This window comes from Notechis scutatus, chromosome 1 (assembly GCF_049901735.1).
Source record: "Notechis scutatus isolate UNSWTSFEM ecotype Mainland chromosome 1, rNotScu1.2, whole genome shotgun sequence".
Taxonomy (NCBI): Eukaryota; Metazoa; Chordata; class Lepidosauria; order Squamata; family Elapidae; genus Notechis; species Notechis scutatus.
Window position 1 is genome coordinate 22,798,646 of NC_142009.1, and position 26,036 is coordinate 22,824,681.

A 26,036-nucleotide genomic window follows, 5' to 3' on the forward strand; every position below is an offset into this window, starting at 1 on the left:
TCTTCTTCTTCTTCTTCTTCTTCTTCTTCTTCTTCTTCTTCTTCTTCTTCTTCTTCTTCTTCTTCTTCTTCTTCTTCTTCCTCCTCCTCCTCCTCCTCCTCCTCCTCCTCCTCCTCCTCCTCCTCCTCCTCCTTCCTCTTCCCCTGGAATGTCCACTGTTTCTACTAGGATTGGAACTCTTTCTAAAGGGCCAATATACTGCACGACAAAAGTGAGGAAGGATGGATAGCACAGCTTCATTTCCACCCAAGTGACTGACTGGCTGTTGTCTTGCAAATTACAATGTCATCATTCATACCACCCCTAAGTAGAATGGATTCGTTGGTTAAAAAACAAGGTGCATAAAGTTTGGTCATTTTAAAGCAGTGTTATATAGGCCCATTTCAGAATCCTGGCATGGGGCTACTGCAGGATTCAGAAGTATAACTCAGCCCAAAGATCTACTTTGCATATGCCATCAATATAAATTCTAGCTCAAGAAAGTTCATTTCTTAATCCTGGTTGCTGTCATTTTCACCCAACATCCACACACACCCATTCTGCAGTAAAGATCAATAAATATATATACTTTAAAAAAAAACCAGGGAAATTAATTACTTTTTCTCCCATTCTCACTACTGTCTCAAAGGTGTTTTTCAAAAGACAACTGGACTGCGTTTTTTCTTGAAAACAACAACGTCCTGTGGTTACAGTCTCCAGTTCAAAGTCCCCAACATCTTACTTAAGTCAAGAATGTTTGAGAAGTCAAACTATATTGTGCAAGTCCCTTCCAGCCTTATGATTCTATGATTCTTAAGTGCACATGACAATGAAGTCCCCAGGAAATAAAATCTAAAACTTGTGATTCTCATTCTAAAGAATTTGCATGATCACATGAAATTTGAGTACTCTAGTCACAAATCCAGAACATTTTGGCCTTCTTGCTTGTAACCTCCTAGGAGTTAACAATCCTTTATTTCTTTGCATACATACATGCATAAACACACACACACACACACACACACACACACACACTTGAAGTTCTGCAAAAGCCAAGTGGGCTACCAAGCAACACGATGTTGTCTTACAGCACTGACTCTCAATGTTCAGTCTACACAACCCATTTAATAATGCCAGCCCACCAACCATGCTATGCCCAAACAAAGAAACCATCTAAAATGATGGCTCAATTTCTACAGAATAGATGTCTCCTACAAAATGATAAACTGCAAGGTACTAAAGCCAATTCTGTTTTAGCCTAGCTAAGCGTGTTCTTAACAACAAAACTTTCAGACGTGGCACAGTTTTCTTCATCCAAGATGCTTGACGTCACCTCAAATCTCCCACCACTGGTGGATCCAACATCTAGCAAAGATTTCTGTACATGTTTTGTAAGATATTGAGCAGAGAAACCACTCAACCACTTATGAGATCTACCAGAAGAGACTCCAGAAGACACAAAGCAATGAAGCCACTTGGTTTGGGGGCTAGGAGACTTTGAGAAGCAATCTTGCAGGGCTTTACTGAACAAATTACCAACAAAGCACAAAAAGTGCTGCTTTAAAGCTTGATCACTCCTACAAAACAGTCTCAGATAATATCAAACCATAGGTCTGTTGTTCTAATCCAAGCCTTTCGCTGGACATATTTTAAGCTCACACAATCAGTAAAAATAAAACCCACCATGAGAAATCTACCACTTGCAAAAGCAAAGGAGAGATGGAAAGAGGTCAGCCTGTTCAGAAAAGGGGGCCAAATCTTCTGTCACATAGGATGGGAAGAAGAAAGATAAGCAAGATTGTTTTGAGTGCTGTTTCTATATATAGGGCTTGTTCTTAAAGTCCAGAAGTTGCTGACATTCGTTGAATATGGCTGTCTAACTTGCTTCAATAAATATTACTTACAGTATTAGACATTCTTGGATTCCTTGTGAGCCTGATTAAGCAATACTGTCCTGCTTGTGGGGGGCAAAGCCTGACTCACACAACAACAAGAACAGCCATCTAGCAGACTTAAATTGATCTGAAAGGCCACCGAGCCAATTCAAATTCAACTACGGAAGGCATGTCCAAGGGACAGACTAGACCAAGAAATCAAGAAAAACCACTATTACTGTTAATCTTCTCATCACTCTTTATCACCCATCCCCTCCCACTTGTGACTGTATGACTGTAATTTTGTCGCTTGTATCCTTGCGATTTACATTGACTTCTTCCTAGTATGATTTGATTGCTTATTGTACCCTATGACTATCATTAAGTGTTGTACCTGATGATTCTTGACTCTTGACAAATGTATCTTTTCTTTTATGTACACTGAGAGCATTTGCACCAAGACAAATTCCTTATGTGTCCAATCATACTTGGCCAATAAAGAAATCTATCTATCTACCTATCTATCTATCTATCTATCTATCTATCTATCTATCTATCCATCCATCCATCCATCCATCTATCTATTTTGCATTTTTTGCCCTGAACAAGCCACTTCTGTGCTGATGCCAAGGCAAAATATAGGCATGATCTTGAAGTAAACAGGGGTGTCATGTTCAACTCGAGGGAACCTTTTACCTATACAAAATATAGGTAGTTCTTAATTTTGGACCATAATTGAGCCTGAAATTTTGCTTGTTAAGTCATGATGATGTAATAATGCAAGTGGATCATCACATGACCAAGCTCGATTTTATGACTTTCCTGTAGCAGTCACTCAGTGAACATGGTGGTTATAACATGAACTCTGTGATCATTAAACAAATGTCACAGTCACTAAGTGAATCCACTGTTTGCTATGGGGGTGTTGCTTTTCCATAAACCAGAAGTAAATGCCAGTTTCCAGAAGAAACACTGTAAATCGTGGTTATGTGACGATGGGGGACACTGCAAATGCCACAAACGCAGGTCAGCTGCTAAGTGTCCAAAACACATTCAGGTTGTAAATTCTCTTTTGGGGGTCTGTTGTAGCTTCGAACAGTCACTAAGTGACCAGTTGTAAGTCAAGAACTACCTATAAAGAACTGAAGGAAGTCAAAAGGTATCCAAAGCTCAGGGTATTCTTTAATCATAACCAAAGGTGCTTTTTCAAGAGGCAATTGGACTTTCTGCTTTTTCTTTGAAGCTGTTTTGCTTCTCATCCAAACTTTTGGAGAATAAAAGGTCATAAAATGAGGCAAAATTCACTTAACAGCTGTATCACTTAGGAACAGAAATGTTGGGCTCTATTGTCGTAAGTCAAGGACTACCTATATTTGCAGCCGCTCCCAAGCACTAACATCACCGCCTCAGTTCGATTCCCATAGGAGTGCAGAGTACAGACCCTACTATAAACTGTACATGTGAAGGATCTAGGTTGCACGCTCTTCCTCCTCCACCCCCATCTGTGGAAAATTTGTCTTCCACGAACCTGGTCCCTGGTGCCACAACAGCTGGGACCGCTAAGTTATTAAAGGATAAATTTTTCAAAAGATACAAGGCAACCAGAAGTCACTGTAGAATTGACTCACATATAACTAGTCCTCAATGTCTATGGAGATTCTCAGTCATCAGGTGATGGTTGTCCCAAAGGTGCTTTTTCAAAGCCAACTGGACTTTCTGTTTTTTCTTTGAAGATGTTTTGCTTCTCATCCAAGCTTCTGGAGAAGCTTCTTGGATGAGAAGAACGTTTCTGGAAAAATGAAAGATAAATTTTTGAAAAGATACAAGGCAACCAGAAGTCATTGTAGAATTGACTCACATATAACTAGCCCTCAATGTCTGTGGAGATTCTCAATCATCCAGGTCACGGTGGTCCCAAAGGTGCTTTTCAGAGGCAACTGGACTTTCTGTTTTTCTTTGAAGATGTTTTGCTTCTCATCCAAGCTTCTGGAGAAGCTTCTTGGATGAGAAGCGGCGTTCTGAAGAAAAACAGAAAGTCCAGTGCTCTTGAAAGCACCTTTGGGCAACCATCACCTGGATGACTGAGAATCTCCATAGGCTTTTAATTGCATCATATACTAGGGATTAATACCATCGCATCTAAACTGGCAGTGGGGAGGAACACTGATGTAAAGAGAGAAAGAACTGGCTCATGAGGTAGGGTAGAGATGTATTATTCCTCTCCTGACTTTGGGAAGGACTCAAGGGATTGTTTATTTTTTTAAACAGTATTAAACTTAAGACTTATCCAAGTTTTTGCATGTGTGTGGGTGCTACAGAAAATGGTAAGAAATCGTTCCACCAATGTCAGCAATCGTGGTCAGAAAGAGTTCTGAAAATCCAGGAGCATCTACTGGATCCTGCTGCTTATCATCTAAGTCACATCACAAGGCTTAGGCAACGGAGCTGGGGCTGTGTCTCAGTGCCGTTTTTTTTGCATTCTTCCACCTCTGAAACCTGGCTGGATGTGGATGGGCTTCAGCAGGACCTTGCTGCTGACTCAAAATGACATCATTTTTAGCAATAGCACTTATATACCGCTTCACAATGCTTTACAGCCCTCTCAAAGCGGTTTACAGAGTCAGCCTCTTGCCCCCAACAATCTGGGTCCTTATTTTACCCACCTCAGAAGGATGGGAGGATGAGTTAACCTTGAGCCGGTCAGGATTGAACTGCTGGCAGTTAGCAGAATTAGCAAGCAACACTGCATTCTAACCACTGCACCCCCATGGCTCAGATGCCTGTACAACAAGGATGGACGTTGCAATGCTACTTTCATCCTTCTGACGCCTTCCCCACTCCCATGGGTGTAGCTGGAAGGACCAACATAAACAGAGCATGAAGCCATGAACTGCCGACCCAGTGGTGGGATTCAAATATTGTTGCCCCTGGTTTGGTGGGCATGGCTTGGTGGCAACGCTTTGCGCGTGTGCACGCACTTTGCGTGCACACGTGCGCAAAGCACGGACTTTGCGCAGGTGCAGAGGCGTTCTAACTTGCCTCCTGCAAGCCTGCGCGATGCCGGTCGCTTCAGCAGCTGCCGCGCGGTGCTATTCTGTGCCGCGCAAAGCAGTTGCGCTTCAAATTCAGCGGATAAAGGTAAGTATGGGAGCCCAGGCAGGTGGGTGGGCCCAACAGCAGAACCATTAAAGCAACGGAGAGAACCAGTTCGGTCTCTGCTGCTCATCGCTCTTACTGGCTCTCCAGAACCGGGCAGAACTGGTCAAATACCACCCCTGTGCCTACCTTTATGTCAAACTGATGCTATAGACCAGGGGTGTCCAACCTTGGCAACTTTAAGCCTGGAGGACTTCAACTCCCAGAATTCCCCAGCCAGCTTTGCTGGCTGGGGAATTCTGGGAATTGAAGTCCTCCAAGCTTAAAGTTGCCAAGGTTGGACACCCCTGCTATAGACCAAACCCAGAAGCAGAGAAAAGAAGGAAACCCAAAGATCGCTTTCCCTGGGGAATGAAACACAGGACATCCGAACTGGTGTATCAACCACAGGGGCATCCACGGGAGGAAAAAGTAGGTAAGTGGATATCTTGTCATCTACAGGCAGTACTCAACTTACAACCACAACTGACCCTCAAAAAATTTGTTGCTAAGCGAGACAGTGGTTAAGTGAGTTTTGCCCCAATGGCCTTTCTTGCCACAATTGTTAAGTGAGTTACCGCAGTTGTTTAAGTTAGTAACACGATCGTTAAGTGAATATAGTTTCTCCATTGATTTTGCTTGTCAGAATGTCACAAAAGGACCCCGGGACACTGCAACCGTCATAAATATGACTCAGTTGCCAAGTATCTGAATTTTGATCACGTGACCATGGGGATGTTGCAAAGGTCGTAAGTGTGAAAAACCCAGGTCACTTTTTTCAGGGCGGTTGTAACTTTAAACAGTCACTAAACAAATGGTTGTAAGTCGAGGACTACCTGTACATGACAAGATAAAACTCTGCTCTTTACATACTTGCATGGGATATCACAAGGCAAGTCAGAAGGGAAGGTGTTCTAACATCACAATGCAATTTTGACAGTCCTGGCTAAATGCTGGAAGTTATGCCATCAGCTTTCTGCTTTTATGTCTGCAACAGACAGATTACAAGGAGAGCATCTCTCCTGAACAAACACTTCCCTTTATTCACAAGAATGCACTGGGGATTCTTTTGAACTGTCAATTCTTTTCCTATTTAAAGTCTGAAATGGCAATTTTCCCTGGAGTAAACAAAGAAGCATTTCAACAAAGCACCTGTCGCTACCCCAAATTCAGAAAAGCTGTTTCATTATTTGGAATAGGACTGGAGGTGGAGAAACTAATAACCATGTTTTCAGTAGGAAAGTTACACCTTTGTCCTATTTTTGCCAATTCCCTGGAGGACACACTACAAATGCTTCATATGCTGACTGAAGACCATTGTGCCTTTTTTTATTAAATTGATTTTGCACACACACCCCTTAAAATTTCCAAAGAATAATAAACAGACTAGATGGGAAGTGGCAGGTATTCAGTTACGTTCAGTTATTACAGCACTGCCTCAGTTGCCTTAAGCAGTCCTAGGCCGCATTAACAGAGGGATAGAATCAAGATCATGTTAATACCACTTTATAATGCCTTGACAAGACCACATTTGGAATACTGCAAATATTTTGTTCACCACGATATTAAAAAAATTTTTTTTTGAGAGTCTAGAAAGAGTGCCGAGAAGAGCAACAAAGATGAAGTAGGGGGCTGGAGACAGATGAAGAACAATTTCAGGAATTGGGTATGTCAAGTTTAATGAAAAGGACTAGGGGTGACATGATAGTAGCGCTCCAATATCGGAGAAGTTGCCATGAAGAAGAGGGAGTCAAACTATTCTCCAAAGCACCTGAAGGCAGGATAAGAAGAAATGGATGGAAACTAATCAAGGAGAGAAACAACCTAGAACTAAGGACACAGCCATTTAGTTAAAGTTGTACTATAGTTAAATGTCTATGGAGATTTTCAGTCATCTAGCTCAGGGGTCTTCAACCTTGGCAACTGTAAGACTTGTGGACTTCAACTCCCAGAATTCCTCAGCCAGCTGGCTGAAGAATTCTGGGAGTTGAAGTCCACAAGTCTTAAAGTTGCCAAGGTTGGAGACCCCTGATCTAGGTCATGGTTATCCCAAAGGTGTTTTTTCAAAAAGCAACTGGGCTTTCTTTGTTTTTCCTTGAAGACACGCCACTTCTCATCCAAGAAGCTTCATTAGTTCCAACTGCATGGTGGAGAATGGTTATATTCCTTGCAGTCATCTGGTCGTTAGCATTATTTCTGACTCTTTCGGTCAGAATTGAAGAAGCTTCATGGATGAGAAGAGAAACGCCTTCAAGGAAAACAAAAGAAGTCCAGTTGCCGTTTGAAAAAGCACCTTTGGGATTGTACTATAATTATTGTACTGTCCAGTGAATGTGATTTCATTTCTCTTTCTGTGGCTATGTTTTGTTTTATTATGCATAAGGTATGTTGTACCTTGACCACACCAGTTTTGTAATTATTGGGTTTTATTGTGGTTTTTATTTGCTGTGTCACTTTTCTTTCTGGTTTGATCTTGTCTAATAAAGTATTTTATCTTCCAGAAATTATTTCAGGGGTCCTTGTATGATTACAGTGGGATTCATGAACGGTCAGCATTTCTACTGCTTCATCATCTCGAGAAGGGAATGATCTTAGGCTTATAGTCTGTATGAATCACAGAGCTAGAGACCTGGCCTGAGGCTAGTGATCTCATGATGGAACTTCTTCATGTAGGTAAAGGAAGAAATTAAAAGAGCATTCCAATTGTCTTTCAAAAATTCCAGATGACATCAGAGATTTTTCAAACATGGTGACTTGAAGATGTGTGGACTTCAATTCCCAGAATTCCCCAGTCAATATGGGTGCCTGGGGAATTCTGGGAATTGAAGTCCTCACATCTTGAAGTTGCTAAGTTTAAAAAACTGTGATAAAGATCCTTACAACTTTTGCCACACATCTCTTCAAATAATGCTGCACCTTTTAATCAATTCTCAATGTTCTTCAACAAAAATGCCTCCCGGATGTAGGGAAATTTTGTAGATACAATATTAAACATATCTGCCAAATACAAAGACAACTGAATCTTCCTTATGAATTTCCTGAAATTGCCCAGATAAAAACATGAAGCTAGATAAAATAGTCTTTGGTGTTACACAGATGGATTTTTATAGAGTGGAACAGCTATATTAAGACATAGCTAACACACAAAGTAGCAGATTCCAGGAACCAATATTGTGGAGGGGTTCTTCATACAATTGGCTTTTGGGGACACTTTTAACCCACCACAGTAGGGAGAAGGATGCCTGATCTTTTCTTTGACCTTAATAAAACTCGTACACCCTTAAGATACACAATGGAACAACTAACAAATTGACAAGTAATACCCCTCAGGTTCAAGATTGCATGCATTAAATTTAGCATGTCACCGTTGTCACCTTTAAACCTTATAAGGTATTAGAAACAATGAATACAACATGGCAACATTACATCATAGTCAATAGCATAGGAATTGGGTAGGATTTGCAAATCAATAGACAACTTCCACCAAATTTTCACAAGATGAATAATATTTGCAAAAGTTAAGGAGAGATTTGTATATTATCCTGCATGCACTACTCTTTTTTCCTGAATACAGCAAAGCTAAAATGGTGTAAAACTGGGGGGGAAAGCAAGACAAAATCAGCAAAGGGCATTCTTTCACAAATACATTTGCCCTCTTATTAATCTCACAAAATCCAATTTTTATTATCCTTAGAATTTGAACAGCCAATGCACAAAAAGCATATTTTAATTATACTTTCCAACTATTTATCCTGCTCCTTATCTGGGTCTACCATCAAATTCATCTCCAAAAGAGCAAAAGGATGCCAGAATAAGAGAGAACTCCAATGTAACATGGTACAACTAGTCAAACATTTCAAAACAAGACATCAACTTAAATGTTGGCTGGGTTTGACTTTTGCCAGTGTGTTAACAAATACAATTGCTGTATTTGCATAACTCGCTATGTCTAAGCAAATAGAACATATTATGACTTAACACGAAGACCTGGTTCACACAACATCCTTCCCCATTTTAGCTTAGTTTAGCACACACTGTATGATGTCAACCATCTTGTTAAAGGAAGGAAGAAATCTCCTAATGACCTCAGAAACACTTCTATTGATCTCACAACTTGGTTCCAGGATCTGTCTTTCCTGGATCAGAGAACGGTATCTTAAGCGACCAAGCAATGACTTAATTTTACAAATTAGCAGAATCACAGAAAATGGGCGTTGGTAAATTTACCTGTGAACACCATTTCTATCTATACTGCGAGAGAGCCCAGGATGGGTAGACTCCTTCTTATGACGTCATTAAGCTGGGTCTGTACTTGTATATATAAAAAGCCAGCCACCAGGAGAATCCCCGGCTTTGGTGAAGATACTTGACAGACTGAAGAAGTGTCTCTGAAAGCAAACAATCCAATACATTAACATGCCTTACCATCTCCGGACGAACCAAGGGAGGGGCTGGGCTCTCTCGCAGCATAGATAGAAAGGGCGTTCACAGGTAAATTTACCAACGCCCATTCTCCTCCATGCTGCAGCGAGAGCCCAGGATGGGACATACCAAAGCTTGCATGTCCACAGGCGGGTCCTCGTCTGGCCAATCACTCTGACAGTGGAACCACTTGCTGAAGAACCCGTCTGCCGAAGGCCGCCGTCGCCGAGGCAAAGGAATCCAGATGGTAGTGTCTGATGAAGGGAGATGGGGATGTCCACGTGGCCGCTCTGCAAATCGCTTCCAAGGATGCCTGGGTGGCTGAAGTGGCTGCGCTTCTGGTAGAGTGCGCCGTTAGAGCATGGGGTACCGGAAGAGCCACCGCTTTGTAGGCTTGTGTGATGCACATCCTGACCCACCTGCTAATAGTAGGGGAAGAAGCCTTGCTCCCCAAGTGAGAAGGTGAAAAGGAGACAAACATGGCTTCTGTCTTTCTAAAAGGGTAAGTGCGCTTGATGTAAATTCTAAGAGCCCTTCTGACATCTAGAGTATGCCACTTGCGCTCTAAGCCATGGTGTGGAAGGGGACAGAAGTCAGGTAACACAATGTCTTGGGACTGGTGGAACCAAGTGTTAACCTTTGGGATAAAGGAGGGGTCCAGACGGAGAACAACTCTATCATTGTGAAAGAGGCAAAGATCCTGCCTGATAGAAAGGGCGGCCAGTTCTGACACCCTTCTGGCCGAAGTGATAGAAACAAGGAAAACTACCTTTAGAGTTAGGAATTGGAGAGACATTGTTCTAAGGGGTTCAAAGGGAGGCTTCGTAAGGGCATTAAGAACCAAGTGAAGGTCCCATGAAGGATACCTATGCACCACAGGAGGGTGTAGGTTGGAAGCTCCTTTCAAAAATCTCCTGACCGAGGGGTGATGGGACAAGGAAGGAAGCGAACCCCATGAAAGAACTGAGGAGAGAGCTGCTACCTGGCGACATAAGGTATTGGGGGCTAAACCTTTCTCCAAGCCATCCTGAAGGAATCTAAGAACCTCTGCCAACTGGGCTGAGGAAGGAGAGAGACCCTCCTTGAGGCACCATTGGGAGAAAACCCTCCAGGTGGCATCATAGAGGTGCCTCATAGAAGGTTTGCGAGACGCCTGGATGGTGAGGATAACCCCCTCTGGGAGATTAGCCTCCCTTAGCTGCTGCCGCTCAAGCGCCACTGGGGCTCCGGATTGATCAGGGCCCCTTGGTGCAGGGAGATGAGATGGGCTGGGATCCTACAAGGGGAAGCCACAGACAAGTTGACCAGGTCCACAAACCAGGGCCTCCTTGGCCAATAGGGTGCCAGGAGAATTAGCTCTGCTCGTTCTGCCAACAGCTTCCGTATGACAGCCGGAATGATGGAAAGAGGGGGAAAGGCATAGAGGAGACCCGCGGGCCATTTGCAATGAAGAGCATTGGTCCCCTCCGCTCCCTGGCAAGGAAACCCTGGTGAAGAATCTGTTGACTTGGGCATTTTGAGGAGTGGAGAAGAGATCCACCTCTGGAGTTCCGAATCTGAGGGAAAGATCCCTGAATAGGGACAGAGGAATGGACCATTCTGCTGGTCGACTAAACTCCTGCTCATCCAGTCGGCTTGGGGAATTGTTGACTCCGGAAATGTGATCCGCTGAGATCGACAGCAGGTGTTTCTCTGCCCATAACCCCAAATGTTCTGCCTCCCTCATAAGTGCCTTGGATCTCATTCCTCCCTGTCTGTTGACATGTGCCTTTGCAGCCATATTGTCCGTCAACACGAGAACATGGGAGCCGGTCACCAAGACTCTGAAATGCTTGAGAGCCAGAGAGATAGCTCTGAGCTCTAACCAATTTATGGGATGGGTGCTGTCTGATCTGGACCAAACCCCTTGACCCTGACCCTCCATATGGGAGCCCCAACCCAGAAGACTGGCATCTGTGGTGATTATTAGCCTGTCTGGTTCCTTGAATTGGAGCCCCTTCCAGAGGGACGGGGAGAGCCACCAATTGAGGGACCGCCGGGCCTGTTGAGAGAGCAGGACCTTGATTGACGAGTGGCTGGTTCCTGCTCGTTGAAAGGGGAGCAGGAACCATTGGAGCGATCGGGAGTGAAGCCGTGCCCACGGGACAATGCCAATACAGGAGACCATCTTCCCCAGTAGTTTTGACAGCAGAGACAGTGAAACAGTCTGTTGTTGTTGAATCTGGCTGATGATCTCTGCAAGGCTTTTTCCATGATCTGGAGACAGGAAAACCTGGCACAAAGTCGTGTCGATGACTGCTCCCAAGTGTAGCAGTTTGGTGGTGGGTGAGAGATGGCTCTTCTTGGTGTTGATGGAAAACCCGTGGCTTTGGAGGCAAGACAGGGTAATTTGTAAGTCCCGATGGGCCGAGTGGATGGAGGAGGACAATATCAACATGTCGTCCAAGTAGCTTTGGATCCTCACTGGAACAGAACACAGTGAAGCCACAAATGCTGCTAGAATCTTTGTGAAGACCCTTGGAGCCAATGAGAGGCCGAAGGGAAGGGCTCGATACTGGAAGTGGGCATTCTGGTAACAGAAAGGGAGAAACTGGCGATGATGAGGCCAGATAGGGATGTGGAGGTAAGCCTCCGTGAGATCAATGGAAGAGAGGAGGTCGCCCTCCCAAACGCTCTCTAAGATAGAATGCAATGTCTGCATTTTAAATCGCCTGTATTTGACAAATTGATTAAGAAATTTTAGGTCAAACATGCCTCCCCACCCCCACCCCCCGAGGCTTTGGGAACAACAAAAAGACGAGAGTAAAATCCACGTGCCCGTTGTAAGGTGGGAACTGGTTGAATAGCCCTTATATCGAGTAGGTGTTGAATGGCCGAATTCATAAGGGCTCTCTTTGAAGTGTCCCATGAAACGGGACAAATCAAAAAAAATTCTGGGGGTGATGATAGAAATTCCAATTGTAGCCCTGACCTAACAGTGTTGAGCACCCAGGCATCCGTCGTTGACTCCTCCCATTTGGAGGCAATGAAGGCTAAGTGACCTCCGATGGGTGGGGAGAACGAGGTGTTACTTAGAGCGACGGAAGGCATGACCCCCTCCCCCCCGAAAGGGCCGTTTACCAGCAGTAGGTTGTTGTCTGCCAGGTGGTTCTTGACGTTGGTCTTGGTGCTGAGAATATGCCCTCTGTGGCCGAGGAAAGCGGGAGGTGGACTCTGCCCGAAAGGCAGGTGGCCGATAAGGAGCTGGGTGATAGTCAGCTTTTTTCCCTGAGGAGGAAAGAATTTTATGTTTATCTCTGGTCTCGATGAGATACGGCTCTAGAGCCTCGCCGAAAAGCTTGTCTCCTGAGCAGGGGGCAGAGGCCAGCTTCCATTTGCAGCATGACTCCACCTGCCAATTTCAGAGCCACAGAAGCCTTCTTGCCGCCACCAAAGATGCCATGGCCTTTGATGCAAATTTGGTGGAATTGAGGGCAGCATCCGCAGTGAATTCCGCCACTGCTATAATTTTGTTAAGGTCCTGATGAGACCTCAGGTCAGAGGCAGGCAATCGATCCTGCAGTTGGTGCAGCCATCGTAGAGATGCCCTCATGAAAAACAATGCAGCAGTCGAAGCCCGAACAGCCCACGCAGCTGCTTGGTGGTTGTGCTTGAGGGTCTGTTCGGAACGCTTGTCCTCTGGTTTAAGGACATCCTCTGGCTCGGTGGGAGTGCCAGAAGAGGAGAATGATGCCACAACCAGAGTGTCTACTGAGGGCACTGCAAGGGCGTTGGCTAGGGATGTGCTAACATTGTAAAATCGCTTGTCCAAAGATGATGGATGAGGACCTGCCGAAGGGGAAGCGCACTGCTCCTTGACCATGTCGAGAAACAAAAGGGGAGAAGGTAAAACCTCCATGTGTACTACTGGCTTGGAAAAGAGTGATTCTCCTTGCCCGGAGGGTTCCCCTTGTGGTTCAGGTGCTGTTTCCTCAGGTGACAGCTTGGCAGTGACCAGGGCCTTGCTAAGTAGGGGTTTAAAGAGCACTGGTTTAAAGACTAATGCAGAGGAGGGCTGATCTGGATGAGAGTCTTCTTCCTCTGAAAGATTGCGATCACAGATTTCGCCCTCTTAGCGCTCTGAACTAGAGGAACAACTGTGTTCAGATAGGGAGGCGCCCTCTTTCCCTTCATACTCCTCCCATTCTGCCTATGAAGAGGGGGGGGGACTCTGCATGAGCACTGTCCTGATCTATTTTAAATAAGAAAGGCTCAAGCGTTGAGAGAATGGCTCTCAAAAGTGCTTAAGGATGGCAGAGAGTGGAATTGGGTCTTTGGAGCCCTGAAAATGGCCGCCAGGCCACTTAAAATGGCCGCTCACCTCGTGTCTGAAGAGACTGCACTCTTGTAAGCCCCGAGCGATCAGATCAGCCAGAGAAGGAAGAGATGCCTCCCACGCGATCAGCTGGCTGGCTGTTATCAGTTTGCCGATCAGTTTTACAATCGGACAAACTGCAGCTATGAGGAAGGTCTCAGACGCTTCCCTGCTTGCCTAGCAGCGCTTGGGAAAATGTTTAACCCAATGTTGCAGAACGGGGCCCCCGCTCTCCTGAAGTTGCAGCTGCCCAGATCCCTGGGAGCTGATTGAAGCAAGGGTAGCTTCTGTAGAAAATCACTGAATAAAACGCTAACGCTTTCAGAGACACAGCTTGTGACTTAAAGAAGCTGAGTCAAAGCTGGGGATTCTCCCGGGGGCTGGCTTTTTATATATGCAAGTACAGACCCAGCTTAATGACATCATAAGAAGAAGTCTACCCATCCTTAGCTCTCGCTGCAGCATGGAGGAAAATGCTTGGATGAAAGAATTGTAAAACTTTTCATGGCCTCTAATATAATAGCGTCCAACTTGGTGATAAGCATACATCACACCTGTCCGGCGTATGAATGAAGGCAACCAGATCTGGCCTAATGGAATGAATTAGAAGACAAAGTGGTACTTATTTCTTTCCTCAGTCACCAGAACAGAAGGGGTGAAATAGCTGAAATAATACTCGGGAAAAGCAAAGGAATAGATGGTATAGCTTGATTTTGTTTTATTTCAAACTTCTGAGAAAAGAGCTGGTCAGAAGGATCTATTTTCACTGAGACCACATATATCTTATCCAGCCAGCCAGGTGTAGACTGAAAATGAAATGATGCAGCACACATTTTTTTTTAAAAAAGGAAATGAAGTACATACAATTTGTTTCCAAGTTGGCTTGAGAGCTAACTCTTAACTTTTTAAGTTGGATAGATGGGTGGATAGTACCATTCTTTCTGGACCCACTTCAACCTCAGAAATGGCTGCTATACTTTCTCGTAGAGCTCTGAAGTGCTATTCAAAATTTAAAGTACTTTTCTAGAGCTTCCTATAGAATTCAGTAGTAAGTGGGGAAGGATTCCAATACAGTTCATTTCCTGATTGTCTACCCATAATTTTCATGTTATGAGAATATTAAGTTCAAATCCAAACACTTGACATACAGAATCCTCAACATCCATACACAGAATATACAACCAATTCAACACATTTTTCTACTCATGTAAGTGTAGAAAATGGGAATTTTCTCTTTGCTAGATCTCTTGCATTAAGAGCCGCAGTGGCGCAGTGGTTCAATGCAGTACTGCAGGCTATTTCTGCTGACTGCCAGCTGACTGCAATTTGGCAGTTCGAATCTCACTAGGCTCAAGGTTGACTCAGTTTTCCATTCTTTCAAAGTGGGTAAAATGAGGACCCAAATTGTTGGGAGCAATATACTGATTCTATAAACCGCTTAGAGAGGCATGTAAAGCATTGTAAAGCGGTATATAAGTCTAAGTGCTATAGCTATTATCTTGGTCTGTCAAAATGTGTCTGATTGTGAAATGGATGCAGCGGCTGTTCAGTTCCTTATTGAGGCATATATTCTAATGAAGCAAATATAAAATGTGCTGAACCCTGCATCAAAGCACAAGTAAGGAAGTTAGCTACAATTTTTAATACAATTTTTAATACAATTTTAATTAAAACATATTTTCAAGTTGAAATTCAAACTTTGAATTTGGGACTGTTACAGAAAGTATTAACATGTTCCTGGAAATATACTAGTGTACCAAAAGCTGACTTGATGGAATCTGTTCCCTTTATCAGCGTAAAGATTGGACAATACGATTCCACCTGGTCAAAGCTCAATTCAGTATTTCAAAACAGAGAGGTAACAATTTCCCAAAGGAGGCAATTATATAATATCACTACATTTTATTTATTTTTTTAAAAACAAATTTTATTAGTTTTTAAAGACAAACAAAACATAAAACATAAGAACATAAAACCTCTTTTCTGAAAGTTATTTGTAAATTTTAACAAAGCAAATAAAACATTATTTTATACATTTTATTTACTTTTGATTTAACCTTACGTTCTTTTTTCTTACTGTCAGTTTTTTTAATTTAATTGTTCAGTATTTGTACAAATCTCTAATTATATTTGTTTTTTATTGCAGTTCTATATCAAAATATTAAAACGTGTCAAGTTTGTTGTTGCTTTTTTTTCTGGCTTAAAGTATTGTGCGAGCCTAATTCATTTGATTAGTTTATGCTTCAACAGACCATGCAAATTCAGAAAATGGATTAATGCAGTAACCGGGGTCAATGAATTGCATGAACCTATTTGGTGGTGCTCCATTAGGGAGAGAAAGACCAATATCCAGTGTCCCTTATATGCCCACTGCAATTGGCTGCCGGAGGGTTCCCTAGGGTTCAGGTGCTGTTTCCTCAGGTGACAGCTTGGCAGTGACCAGGGCCTTGCTATCCTGAATGGTGAGAGAAGAGAAAGGGATTTTTAAAGGGAGCAGAGAGTGGAATTGGGTCTTTGGAGCCCTGAAATGGCCGCCAGGCCACTTAAATGGCCGCCACCTCGTGTCTGAAGAGACTGCACTCTTGCAAGCCCCGAGCGCATCAGATCAGATCAATGAAGAAGGAAGAGATGCCTCCCACGCGATCAGCTGGCTGGCTGTTATCAGTTTTGCCGATCAGTTTTATGATCGGACAAACTGCGGCTATAAAGGAGGTCTCAGAACGCTTCCCTGCTTGCCTAGCAGCGCTTGGGAAAATGTTGTAACCCAGCGTTGCAGGAAGAGCGAGGGCCCGCTCTCCTGAAGTTGCAGCTTCACCCAGATCCCTGGGAGCTGATAGAAAGAAGGGTACAGCTTCTGTGAAAATCACTGAATAAAACGCTAACGCTTTCAGAGACACAGCTTGTGACTTAAAGAAGCTGAGTCAAAGCTGGGGATTCTCCCGGGGCTGGCTTTTTATATGCAAGTACAGACCAGCAATGACATCATAAGAAGAAGTCTACCCATCCTTAGCTCTCGCTGCAGCATGGAGGAAAATGCTTGGATGAAAGAATTGTAAAACTTTTCATGGCCTCTAATATAATAGCGTCCAACTTGGTGATAAGCATACATCACACCTGTCCGGTATGAATGAAGGCAACCAGATCTGGCCTAATGGAATGAATTAGAAGACAAAGTGGTACTTATTTCTTTCCTCAGTCACCAGAACAGAAGGGGTGAAATAGCTGAAATAATACTCAGGAAAAGCAAAGGAATAGATGGTATAGCTTGATTTTGTTTTATTTCAAACTTCTGAGAAAAGAGCTGGTCAGAAGGATCTATTTTCACTGAGACCACATATATCTTATCCAGCCAGCCAGGTGTAGACTGAAAATGAAATGATGCAGCACACATTTTTTTTAAAAAGGAAATGAAGTACATACAATTTGTTTCCAAGTTGGCTTGAGAGCTAACTCTTAACTTTTTAAGTTGGATAGATGGGTGGATAGTACCATTCTTTCTGGACCCACTTCAACCTCAGAAATGGCTGCTATACTTTCTCGTAGAGCTCTGAAGTGCTATTCAAAATTTAAAGTACTTTTCTAGAGCTTCCTATAGAATTCAGTAGTAAGTGGGGAAGGATTCCAATACAGTTCATCTCCTGATTGTCTACCCATAATTTTCATGTTATGAGAATATTAAGTTCAAATCCAAACACTTGACATACAGAATCCTCAACATCCATACACAGAATATACAACCAATTCAACACATTTTTCTACTCATGTAAGTGTAGAAAATGGGAATTTTCTCTTTGCTAGATCTCTTGCATTAAGAGCCGCAGTGGCGCAGTGGTTCAATGCAGTACTGCAGGCTATTTCTGCTGACTGCCAGCTGACTGCAATTTGGCAGTTCGAATCTCACTAGGCTCAAGGTTGACTCAGTTTTCCATTCTTTCAAAGTGGGTAAAATGAGGACCCAAATTGTTGGGAGCAATATACTGATTCTATAAACCGCTTAGAGAGGCATGTAAAGCATTGTAAAACGGTATATAAGTCTAAGTGCTATAGCTATTATCTTGGTCTGTCAAAATGTGTCTGATTGTGAAATGGATGCAGCAGCTGTTCAGTTCCTTATTGAGGCATATATTCTAATGAAGCAAATATAAAATGTGCTGAACCCTGCATCAAAGCACAAGAAAGGAAGTTAGCTACAATTTTTAATACAATTTTTAATACAATTTTAATTAAAACATATTTTCAAGTTGAAATTCAAACTTTGAATTTGGGACTGTTACAGAAAGTATTAACATGTTCCTGGAAATATACTAGTGTACCAAAAGCTGACTTGATGGAATCTGTTCCCTTTATCAGCGTAAAGATTGGACAATACGATTCCACCTGGTCAAAGCTCAATTCAGTATTTCAAAACAGAGAGGTAACAATTTCCCAAAGGAGGCAATTATATAATATCACTACATTTTATTTACTTTTTTTTAAAAACAAATTTTATTAGTTTTTAAAGACAAACAAAACATAAAACATAAGAACATAAAACCTCTTTTCTGAAAGTTATTTGTAAATTTTAACAAAGCAAATAAAACATTATTTTATACATTTTATTTACTTTTGATTTAACCTTACATTCTTTTTTCTTACTGTCAGTTTTTTTAATCTAATTGTTCAGTATTTGTACAAATCTCTAATTGCATTTGTTTTTTATTGCAGTTCTATATCAAAATATTAAAACGTGTCAAGTTTGTTGTTGCTTTTTTTTCTGGCTTAAAGTATTGTGCGAGCCTAATTCATTTGATTAGTTTATGCTTCAACAGACCATGCAAATTCAGAAAATGGATTAATGCAGTAACCGGGGTCAATGAATTGCATGAACCTATTTGGTGGTGCTCCATTAGGGAGAGAAAGACCAATATCCAGTGTCCCTTATATGCCCACTGCAATTGGCTGCCTATCCTGAATGGTGAGAGAAAGAGGAAAGGGATTTTTAAAGGGAGCCAGTGCAGTCCGGTTAAAGCTGACGTACAGTTAGACTTGCGACCACAATTAAGCCCAACATTCCTGTTGGTAAGTGAGACATTTGTTAAGCGAGTTTTGCCCCATTTTACAAACTTCCTTGCCATCGTTGTTAAGTGAATCACTGCAGTTGTTAAGTTAGTAAGACGGTTGCAAAGTGTATTTGGCTTCGCCATTGACTTTGCTTGTCAGAAGGTTGCAAAAGGGGATGACGTAATCCTGAGACAGCGCAACCATCATAAATATGAACCAGTTGTCAAACATCCAAATTTTGATCATGTGACCATGAGGATGCTGCAATGGCTGTTAAGGGTGAAAAACAATCATAAGTCGCTTTTTTCAGTGACATTTTAACTTTGCATGGTCAGTAAATTTATTTATTTATTTTATTTGTAAATCGCTTACAAGATAATAGGTATAAGTATCAACATGAGTAAGAATACAGGAAATAGGTATGAATAAATGGGGACAATATGACAGGGACGGTAGGCACAATGATGCACTTAGGCACGCCCCCGTACAGACCTCTTAGGAATGGGCTGAAGTCAATAGTGGATAGCTTGAGGTTAAAGGAATGGGGGTTAGAGGATGTAACAACTGTCATGCCCCTGGTGGAGACTGACTCTGAGCAGTCAGAGGAGGACCCAGGCCCATCCCCTATCCATGGAGGTGAGGATCAGGGTAAAATGTGGTCTACTCGGGAGGAGAGAGCCATGGTCCTCTTCATGGGTTGCAGGTGTGAGGTCTGCATAAGAGTTTGGACCTGCGTGCTAACAGACGCTGGAGACAATTTAGTGTTTTATTTTCTAAAGAAGGTTTATCTTGGTTGGCGTTCTTCCAACGGACTTTCCCTGGTTATCTTCCTGAAGTTGGCAATTATCTATCCTGGTCTGTCGAGGAACTTCATCCAATGCGGTTTGTTTTTGGTTTTTGCTTCGTTATCGGCTCTTTGAATTTGAACTGTGTTTCTTGCCTTTGAAATGTTATTTGGAAAATAGTTTACTCCTCCACTGTGAAAAATTAAACAGTGAAGCCAAGTTGAAGGCATTAAAGGACTTTTAGTTACGTTTTGGATTTTGTGATATTTCTGATATACTCTGGGTCATCACAACAACAGAGTCAGGTAGTGCATTACAGGCAATTGACCAAATGAACTGTTGTAAGTCAAGGACTTCTTGTATCAGGACATTTCCCAGGGTCTAAGAGACAGAAGGATGAGGATGAGTCAAAGTTCCTTTCACTTCAATTGGCTGAAGCCTGTTCAGAACTTCCTCTTGGATGGTGTCCCTGCACCCCAGTTTCTGTTAGCCTCAGTTGAAACCAATGGGATTGCAGTCTGACCAATGCATACATTAAAGCAGAGGTCTCCAAACTTGGCAACTTTAAGACTTGTGGACTTAACTGCCAGAATTCTCCAGCCAGCTATGCTGGCTGGAGAATTCTGGGAGTTGAAGTCCACAAGTCTTAAAGTTGCCAAGTTTGGAGACTCCTACATTAAAGCATACATTCAAACAGGCTAAACTAACCTTCCCTAATTTAGCTCTCTTCAGAAGTAGCCATGCTGCCTTGGAAACTAGTCCTGACACACCTGGAGAACATCCCATAGGAAGATGGGACTACAGGCATTCCTTCATTTACGGGCATTCGTTTAGTGACCAATTCAAAGTTACAACTGGAAGCGTCCAAGAAGAGATTGGACTGCTATCTGTCAAAAATGATGTAGGGCCGTGATGGCGAACCTATGGCATGTGTGCCAGAGGTGGCATGCAGAGCCCTCTCTCTGGGCACGCAAGCCATCACCCCAGCTCCAGGTCCTCCATGCATATGTGCATGCCTCCTGCTGGCAAGCTGGTCTTCGGGTCTCAGCTGCACATGCACAGGGCGCATGTGGAGGTGCAGTATTGAGAGGCGGGGCACACCAGGGGCGGCATGCATGTTGGGGCGGGCACATTGCACGGATGGGGCGCTGATGTGCGCACTTTGGGCACTCGGTGCTGAAAAGCCATCACCGGTGTAGGGTCTACTTGGGCAGGGGGGTTGGACTAGATGACCTACAAGGTCCCTTCCAACTCTGTTAATCTGTATTCTGTAATGTACGACAGTTGCACCATCGAAGAATTACAGGTAGTCCTCAAGTTACAACCATTCATTTACTGACTGTTCAAAGTCACAAGGGGAGTGTTTTCGCATTTATGACGATTGCGGAATTTCTGTGGTCATCCGATCAAAACTGGACTGCTTAGCAACTGGCATGTATTTATGACGGTTGCATTATCCCTGCATGATGTGATCACCCTCTGCAATCCTCCCAGCCGAACTCCAACAAGCAGTCAATCGGGAAGTTGGATTCGTTTAATGACCACATGGTTCACTTAACAAGCGTAGTGATTCATTTAGCAACCAGGGCAAACAAGTCATAAAATTGGGCATGACTCACTTAAAAATTGCCTTGTTTAACAACAAACATTTCGGTCCTAATTGTGAGGGGCTGCCACAAGGAAGAGGGAGTCAAGCTACTCTCCAAAGTACCTGGGGGCAGGATAAGAAGCCATGGATGGAAACTAATCCAGGAGAGAAGCAACTTAGAACTAAGGAGACATTTCCTGACAGAACAATTAACAAGTGGAACAACTTGCCTCCAGAGGTTGTGAATGCTCCAACACAGGAAGTTTTTTTTAAAAGATGTTGGATAACCATTTGTTTGAAGCGGTGTAGGGTTTCCTGCCTAGGCAGGGGGTTGGACTAGAAGATCTCCAAGGTCCCTTCCATCTCTGTTATTGTTATTCAGTTAATTGTGGTTGTAAGTCAAAGATTACATGAGCCGTGGTGGCGCAATGGCTACAAGGCAGTATTGAAGGTTAACTCTGCCCACTGCTAGGAGTTCGATCCTGACCGGCTCAAGGTTGACTCAGGCTTCCATCCTTCCAAGGTCAATAAAATGAGGACCCAGATTATTGGGGGCAATACGCTGACTCTGTAAAACCAGCCTTCATCCTTCCGAGGTCAATAAAATGAGGACCCAGATTATTGGGGCAATACGCTGACTCTGTAAAACCAGCCTCATCCTTCCGAGGTCAATAAAATGAGGACCCAGATTATTGGGGGCAATACGCTGACTCTGTAAAACCAGCCTTCATCCTTCCGAGGTCAATAAAATGAGGACCCAGATTATTGGGGGCAATACGCTGACTCTGTAAAACCACACAGATAGTGCTTTAAAGCACTATAGAGCTGTATATGAGTCCAAGTTCTATTGCTATTGCTATTACCTGCATGCTACCTGAGAAGCTATTAAATTCAAGCTTTAATGTTCCCCCTGCTTTTTTCTATGCCTCCTGCAAAGAAAATCAATATAGCCCAACAATGATGTTTTGGTACCCGTGAGAAGAAGAGTGTTCATGGAGAAAGAGAAACATTCACAACTAGCCCTCAGCACCTACAGATTGATGTGAAATGTCCTCTCTGCTATCACAGGACTAAATCCCTGAAGAGAACATTCCCCACTATTCCAGAAACTGGACCCACATTTTCTGACCTTCAAGACCAACCGTTTCTGGAAAGGGTTAAAATCCTTTTCAAGATCTTTCTGGAGCCTTGAAAAAGCCCTTTGACAAAAGTGGGGGAGGGAGAGAGGGGGAGGGAGAGGGAGGGAGGGGGGAGGGAAGGAGGAGGGAGGGGGGGAGAGAGAGACAGAGGGAACGGGGCAATTATAAATTAGAAAAAAGGGACAACATGGCAAAGCACTCTCTTGTGATGTGCAAAAACCCTCCTCTTTAATTGGAACTCAATTAAGTGAATAATTGTTACAAATGTAGTAATTACATTCCAGCACTGCATGGAAAGGAACCAGGGCCTCGGGATTCCAGATGAGTCAGAGCTGGAAAAGAAAAGGGCCTGCTCTGGTACGACTTGTGTTTGCAACCACCCCAACTCTGCCTCTGCCAGCAAAGAGCAGGCAAGAGGTGAATTCTTACAGTGGGTTCATGAAGCAGATCAGCTTCTGGAAAGACGAGACACGCCAGCCAAGAAATCAAAGGCAACAGCATCCAAATAGATGCAGACAATAATTCCCCATCACAGAAAGTCTATTATTATTATTTTTTTATGGTATTTCCACCAACATCTTTTTCTGGGAAACTCACAAGTGAAGATGACATCTATTTACAGGTAAGTCCTGGACTTACAACCACAATTCAGCCCAGAATTATGGTTGTAAGTCATGGCTGTTGTTAAGTGGGTAACCATGTGACCGCATCCAATTTTGCAATCTTTTTTTGCAGCAGTTCTTAAGCAAGCACGGCAGTCATTAAATGAGTCAGTTTTCCCCCCCCACCCCATGGGTGTTTGTTGACAGATACTGGTAGAAAGGGCCGGAAGCTGGCGAAACCCGCCAAAAAATGCAGTTGTGTAACCACAAGGCGCTGCAAATAGCCATAAATGCAAACAGCTATAAAAATAAGAGACTTTCCATGATGGAGAACTATTGCCAAGCACCCAAAAACGTGTGTGTGTGTGTGTGTGTGTGTGTGTGTGTGTGTGTGTGCGTGTGCGTGTGCAGGTGTGCACACGCATGCAGCTATCAGTTTGCAAATGGGCTGTAAATAGTTCAGGAAGGTCCCTCATAACTTCAGACAACAAGCAACTTGTCAATAAGCAAGGACTACCTGTATGTACAGTGGTACCTTGGTACTGAAGCGCTTTGAAACTCATCGAATTTGGTATTCCACATATTTTGTCACGAAAATTTTGTCCCAGTACCCATCATCTGTTTGATACTCAATGCACAAGCTAGAACTTGTTGTCGGTTGTGATTGACCACGTTATTCCTTACGGGAAAATTTTGTTTGGCCCTCGTTGTTTTTGGTACTCATCATGCCTCCCGAAACCGATTCATGATGAGTACCAAGGTACCGCAGTATATTCATTTTTGTGCTTGTTTATTTAATTATTTATCAAACAAATTTATATAGCTGCCCAATTACACATACTCACTCTGAACTGTTTGTATCCTTCCCTCCTTAAGGATAGAAATTGGCCACACAATCCCTGCAGATCTGTTTACCCTAAAACTATTCTAATGCTCACGAGACTCCAGGATCACCTTTAAAATTACAGAGAAAAGTGGGATGCTTAGAAGTTCACATTTATCTGCTGGATGCTTCTTCATCCTTTGGCAAACCGATGTTTTCTTTCTAGCTATATCTACCATGGCAGCTGGTGTATTCCCCATGTTTTTCAAAGTTCTCCCCCTGCACACACTCCCCCAGCCAAATGGTGGTATATCTTACTCTTTTCTCAGAAATCAAAATGAGTCCCTCTCATTTATACTGCTAATAAAAGAACCGTAGTGGCGGAGTGCTTAGAGTGCAGTCTTGCAGGCTATTTCTGCTGACCACCGGCTGCCTGCAGTTTGGCAGTTCGAATCTCACCAGGCTCAAGGTTGACTCAGCCTTCCATCCTTCCGAGGTCATTAAAATGAGGATCCAGATTGTTGGGGTCAATATGCTGATTCTGTAAACTGCTTAGAGAGGGCTGCAAAGCACTGTGAAGTGGCATGTAAGTCTAAGTGCTATTGCTAATAACAATGCTGTGATATAATTTGAAGCGAAGAATGGTGGCAGTGTCAAATTCAATCAGGGAGTTACAAAGTTAGGTGAAGCCTTGACCCAAGCTCTTAGTTCTCTTGGCAACATTTTCAGACATGGTTGCCCTTGCCGCCTTCTTCCTAGGGCTGGGAGAGAAGGGTTGGCCTAAGGCGGGTGTCAGCAACCTGCGGCTCTGGAGCCGCATGCGGCTCTTTGGGCTCTCTGCTGTGGCTCCCTATTGGGTGATCCCACCACTGGCTGGCCCCCGCCCCTCGCCCTCCCCTCCCAGTCACTCCTTGACTGGTATGAGGTAAAACACAAAAAACAGAGAGGGAGGGAGGGAGACCCATTTCCCACAGAAAACACTGGGAGCCACAAAACCTGGGTACGTGGCACGTGGGGGGTATCATGTGACTGGTGGGAGTGACATTGGGTTGGCCACACCCACCCAGGTTTTGTGGCTCCTGGTGTTTTCTTATCTGTGGGAAACTGGTCCAAATGGTTCTTTGAGTGTTTAAGGTTGCAGACCCTTGGCCTAAGGTCATCCAAATAGCTTCATGCCTAAAGCAGAATTAGAACTCATTAGACCTCCCGGTTTCTGGTGTGGTTCTTTCAACTACAATCCTAAACTCATTTTCATTTTATGAATGGCACTGAAAAAAGTGACTTATGATCAGTCTTTGTACTTACAATTGTTGTAAAACCCCCAAGGTCACATGATTAAAATTCAGATGTTTGGCAACCAGCACATATTCATGACGGTTACAGCAATCCAGAGTCAGGTGACCACATTCTGCAAGCTTTCCAGCCTGTTTCCAATAAGCATGTAAATGGGGGAATCTGAATTTGCTTAACAACAATATGATTCATTTAACAACCGTGGCAAAAACTATTACAAAGTTAGGCACAACTCATTTAATAAACATCTTGCTTAGCAATTCTGATCCCCAATTGTGGTCATAACCTGAGGACTACTTTTATGTATTTCTTCCTGATTAAGAGAAATTTTAAAAAGCAATCCTTCATGCTGAAAACAAAATAACTTTCATAACAAAATAATGTAACAAACAGTTGTTCTTTATTTTATCAAATTAGAAAGCATTACTTTTCAGAAAATTATAACAGAAAAGAAGAACTAGGTGTCAGAACACACACTTTGCCATATGTAACAGTCTAATTGGCCCTATTTTCTGAATCTGAAAGTAGTTATCAGTAGTTTTTCTTTTCTAAACCTTTATTTTTTAAAAAAAACCAATTAGGATTTCTAAAAGAAGTATTTCTGCTTATTAAGTGATCTCTATTCTTGAAGATGTGATTTTATTTCTCAGCTTGGTGTGAATACTTCTAAACACAACGCCTCCTTTCATTTTAGCCACGCAATATTCCATGTGCTGTTTTAAAACAACAACTTGGCAGGAGGAGCGAGAAGAAATAGTGAATTTTCTCTTCCTTTTTTTTTTCTTTTTGCTTTCCACAGGACTTCACAACTCTAAAAGATGCCGCTTGAGCAATAGCCAATGAGCAGTCCGGTAACTCTCTGCCCTTCCTCTTGGAGACACGAGCAGAGCAAAAGATCCATCCGAACTTCTCAGTCAGCCCCTTACAGCACAGAACATAGAATAACCGAGTTGGAAGGGAACATGACGGTCTTCTAATCCAAACTCCTGCTCAAGTAGGAAA

The 26,036-nt window shown here is 43.1% G+C and overlaps 1 protein-coding gene and 1 pseudogene across 1 annotated transcript in view; both read right to left on the reverse strand.

The window, feature by feature from the left end:
- Positions 1–26,036, reverse strand: part of TMEM132E (transmembrane protein 132E) — a 270,096-nt gene that overhangs the window by 180,582 nt on the left and 63,478 nt on the right. The gene's annotated exons all lie outside the window — the stretch shown is intronic.
- The window catches only part of LOC148132696 (uncharacterized), a 55,695-nt pseudogene continuing 42,121 nt past the window's right edge, over positions 12,463–26,036 (reverse strand).